This window comes from Saccopteryx leptura, chromosome X (genome assembly GCF_036850995.1).
Source record: "Saccopteryx leptura isolate mSacLep1 chromosome X, mSacLep1_pri_phased_curated, whole genome shotgun sequence".
NCBI classification, from domain to species: Eukaryota; Metazoa; Chordata; class Mammalia; order Chiroptera; family Emballonuridae; genus Saccopteryx; species Saccopteryx leptura.
The window spans coordinates 108894429-108899311 of NC_089516.1; the positions used below are offsets into that span (position 1 = coordinate 108894429).

Below are 4883 nucleotides of genomic sequence, written 5' to 3' on the forward strand. Positions count from 1 at the left end.
CAGATGTATACATTAAGTGATAAAAATAGAGAGGCACACATGCGCCAAATAAACATGTGCTTATGTGTCGAAACTTGTTGTGATAGAAACGGACAGAACTTTCCGGTAGACCATATATAATACCTTAAACTTTAAGGTGTGTGGGAAGCAAAATTAGTTGCTTTCCAGGCAAGAATATAAGCCCACCATGGGATGGGAGCATAATTTAAATTCCCAATGGAGGTAAGAAGTATTCCTCCAGTAGAGAGAATGGTGGGAAGGTGTCTGTATTGGCATGGCTGATTTCTAGATTTGCTGCATATGAATCCTGCTCATGGAAAATTATTAGAAGACTGATAAATGAGAAAGTGAGCATAAAGTAGCACTTAAAATAGGAGTAACTATGGTCAGAAATTAGAGACTTGTTTATTTTTAAACCTAGAAAAATCCTGAAATAAAAAAGGAAAATAATCAGTTGACAAAGATTTTAAGGTACACAGGGCACTCTATCAATCTGACAATGAAGAATAGGATATCAGACAAACCCAACTTCCTCTTATGACGGAGTGACAAGTGCAGTCCTTTGAGGAAAGTAACAAATGTGATATACATTTAATGGGCCTTTATATTCTGCTTCCATCGTGGGGAAGCAAGATCTTGAAACAGCTTGCCAACAGTGGGACCCCAGAACTGAGTCAGAGCCAGACCCCAAGCACAGGTTGCAATTGTGTGGTCAATTAAGGCTTACTACAAATGGCATTTGTCATTTGAGTTCTGTTACTATTGTTCAGGATTTAAGAGAATTCTTACATAGGCTTTGAAGGTCTTGCATGGAAATTTTACCTCAGCTTTAAACTTTCAGTGCCAGTGAGTACTGGAAGGAACCAATATTTGCCAGCTGTAACCGAGCTAACTGCCTGTCAACCAAGGAGCGAGTGTAAAATAGACATGGTTTCAGTCAGAGGATAAATAAAAATCTGAGCTATTTGTTTATAAGAAAAAACTATAATGAGTAATTTAAATTGAAGTGAACAAATCCCTATTATAGCACATCCAAAAATATAAAATCTCTTATCTGTTAATAATTTTTGCTGTAACTTATATCCTCTCAAAGACAGATTTATTTTCAAACCCCAGCCTTGGCAGGCACTGTGGTTTTGCTTTCCAACACATTTAAGAGTTCTTAAATTTCATCAGAGTAAACAATCCTTTCAGTTATACCCAGCCATCTGACCAGAGTAGGCCCCATATGATCTTATTTTATTTTAAGTCCTGTCCAAGATCCCCTTGAGACTGCAGCTAAGGAATAGTAGGCCAGGGTGGTCTTACAGACTGATTCATAATTTGTGATGTCCCCCAATTCATAGGCTGAAGCCCTAACTCCCAACATGACTATATTTGGAGATGGGGCCTTTAAAGAGGTAACTAAAGAGTCATATGGGCATAGCTCTAGTTCAATTTGACTGCTATCCTTAGAAAAAGGTGATATCAGGAAGGTGTGTGTATGAAGAAGAGTCATGTGAAGTCATAGTGAGAAGGCAACCAACGCAAGTCAAAGTGCCCTCAGGAGAAACCAAACCAGCAAGCACCTTGATCAGGTGGGAACATTAGTTAGGTTGGGCAGGGTCTCAGGGTCCAGCCTCCAGAACTATGAGAAAAATAATTTTGATTTAAGCCACCCAAGTCCGTGGTCATTTGTTATGGCAGCCCAAGCCAACTAAGACATGTTATAGAGTTAGGCCAAGCTGGATTCAAAGCCTACCACTTGTTATCTGTACAGTGCTAGACAAGTCACCACACATTTCTGAGTCTCAGTTTCCCCATTTGTAAAATGGGGATAAGAATATGCTTTAGTGCTGCTGGTGTGAAAATCAGCAGAAGGTATGTACACTGACTGTCACTTGGGGAGCCTTCAATAACTGAGGGGAAGCATCAAAATGTCACCCACAGAAGTATATTTGTTTTAGTACCTTTAATTCACATGTTTGCCTAGATTCTGATTTATCTTTATCCAAGTTAGTTATATTGGCTTAACCAAACAAGAGAGGCTTATTTTCAGTTAAAATTGAGCCTTTAAAGCTCAGATACCTCCTTGCTTTGTTTGAAGTTCCTTTACCTCCTGTCCAAGCTCATTTTAAACAGCTCTGTCTCTATGTCCTACAGAAAGTTTCCTAAAGTTTTAGTTTTTTTTAAAGATTTTATTTATTCATTATAGAGAGGGGAGAGAGAGAAGGGGGGAGGAGCAGGAAGCATCAACTCCCATATGTGCCTTGACCAGGCAAGCCCAGGACCTTGAACCGGCAACCTCAGCGTTTCCAGGTTGACACTTTATCCACTGCGCCACCACAAGTCAGGCCAGTTTCTTAAAGTTTTAAATGCACTCACTTACATGAGAAAGGAATCCCTCAGTTAATTCCCAATTTTATTTCTTTTTCTTTACTCACCATTTTAATACTGCTGCCAAATATAACAGATCAAAATCTGTACACACAAAAAGCAGAAGTAGGTTCCAAAATACAATACAGAATGCTTCACGAATTTACATGTCATTCTTGCACAGGAGCCATGCTAATCTATTGTGTTGTTCCAATTTTAGTATATGTGCTGCTGAAGTGAGCACTAATTTCCAACTTTAACTGCTTCTTTTCAGAAGTTCATCTCTCAAAATTAAGATCTGCATGTTCAAGTCAGAGTTCTGCTCACTCTCACTGCAGAGGTACATTTCTCTCCAAATCCTTGATCAGAGTCTCTCTTTCTCACCACAATCAGAATCAGACTGGACCTCCCATGAAGGTGATGCATCCTACTCCAGCACATCTGCAAAGAAACTATTTGACTTCATGTTAACCAACAGTATAAAGTGATAGACATGTAATAAATGTAATTCAAACATTTACAATAAAAAAATCAGACAAGACTGATTTGCCATTGTTTTCTTTTTGTTATATTTTTAATTTATTTAGACAATTAATTTTAATGGGGTGACATTGGTCAACTAGAGTACATAAATTTAGAGAAAACATCTCCACATCATTTTGACATTCAATTATGTTGTGTACCCATCACCCAAAGTCAAATCATCTTTCGTCACCTTTTATTTGTTTCTCTTTATGCCCCTCCTCTGCACCACCCAGTCCCTCTCCTCACTTCTCCTCCCCCTTATAATCACTGCACTATTATCTATGTCCATGAGTCTCAATTTTGTGTTCCACTTATGTATGGAATCATATAGTTCTTAGTTTTCTCTGATTTACTTATTTCACTCAGTATAATGTTATCAAGGTCCATCCACGTTGTCATAAATGATCCTATGTCATCATTTCTTATGGCTGAGTAGTATTTCATTGTATATACATAACAGTTCTACTTTATCCAATCCTCTATTGAAGGGCTTTTTGGTTGTTTCCATGTCTTGGCCACTGTGAGCCATGCTGCAATGAACATGGGGCTGCATGTGTCTTTACGTACAAATGTTTTCGACTTTTGGGGGTATATACCCATTAGAGGGATTGCTGGGTCATACAGTAGTTCTACTCTTAATTTTTTGAGGAACCACATACTTTCTTCCATAATGGTTGTACTACTTTACATTCCCAGCAACATTGAATGAAGGTCCCTTTTTCTCCACAGCCTCTCCAACACTTATTATTACCTGTCTTGTTGATAATAGCTAATCTAACAGGTGTGAGGTGGTATCTCATTGTAGTTTTGATTTGCATTTCTCTAATAGCTAGTGAAGATAAGCATCTTTTCATATATCTATTGTCCATTTGCATTTCTTCCTGGGAGAAGTGTCTGTTCATGTCCTCTTCCCATTTTTTTATTGGATTGTTTGTTTGTTTGTTGTTGAGTTTTGTGAGTTCTTGGTATATTTTGGATATTAGGTCCTTATCTGAGCTGTTGCTTGAAAATATCATCTCCCATTTAGTTGGCTGTCTGTTTGTATTGTTGTCAGTTTCTTTTGCTGTGCAATAGCTTCTTAGTCTGATGTAGTCCCATTCATTAATCTTTACCTTAACTTCCCTTGCCTTTGGAGTCAAATTCATAAAATGTTCTCTTCAGCCAAGGTCCATGAGTTTAGTACCTATGTTTTCTTCTATGTAATTTATTGTTTCAGATTTTATATTTAGGTCTTTGATCCAATTTGAATTAATTTTTGTGCAAGAACACAAACTGTAGTCAAGTTTCATTCTTTTGCATGTGGCTTTCCAGTTTTCCCAGCACCATTTATTGAGGCTTTCTTTTCTCCATTGTGCATTTTTGGCTCCTTTATCAAAGATGATTTGACCATACATATGTGGTTTTATTTCTGGGCTCTCTATTCTATTCTATCGGTCTGTGTGTCTGTTTGTCTGCCAATGCCAGGCTGCTTTAATTATCGTGGCTGTGTAGTATAATTCAAAATCAGGTATTGTAATGCCTCCAGCTTCATTGTTTTTCCTTAGGATTACTTTAGCTATTCGGGGTTTTTGTGGTTCCATATAAACCTGATGATTTTTTGTTCCATTTCTTTAAAAAATGACATTGGAATTTTGATGGGAATTGTATTAAATTTGTATATTGCTTTGGGTAATATGGCCATTTTAACTATATTTATTCTTCTTATCTAAGAAAAAGGAATATTTTTCCATTTCATTGTGTTTGTTTCAATTTCCTTTAATAATGCTTTGTAGTTTTCATCATATAGGTCCTTTACATTCTTTGTTATACTTATTCCTAGGTGGGTTTTCTTTTGCTATTGTTGTTGTTGGACCTGTACAGGGGATTATATATTTTTTAATCATTTTCTGAAGTTTCATTGTTGGCTTATAAGAAAGCAATAGAATTCTGTATATTAATGTAGTATCCTGCAACCTTACTGTATTGGTTTATTGTTTCTAATAGCCTTTCTGTGGAGTCTTTGG

General features: G+C 37.0%; 1 non-coding gene across 1 annotated transcript; it reads right to left on the minus strand.

Annotated features, from left to right (window-relative positions):
* Nucleotides 1-2494: 2494 nt before the first annotated feature.
* LOC136386602 (U6 spliceosomal RNA) lies at nucleotides 2495-2599 on the minus strand. The gene has a single exon (XR_010747971.1). It is a non-coding gene; the product is annotated as a U6 spliceosomal RNA (small nuclear RNA).
* Between the last annotated feature and the right edge of the window lie 2284 nt (nucleotides 2600-4883).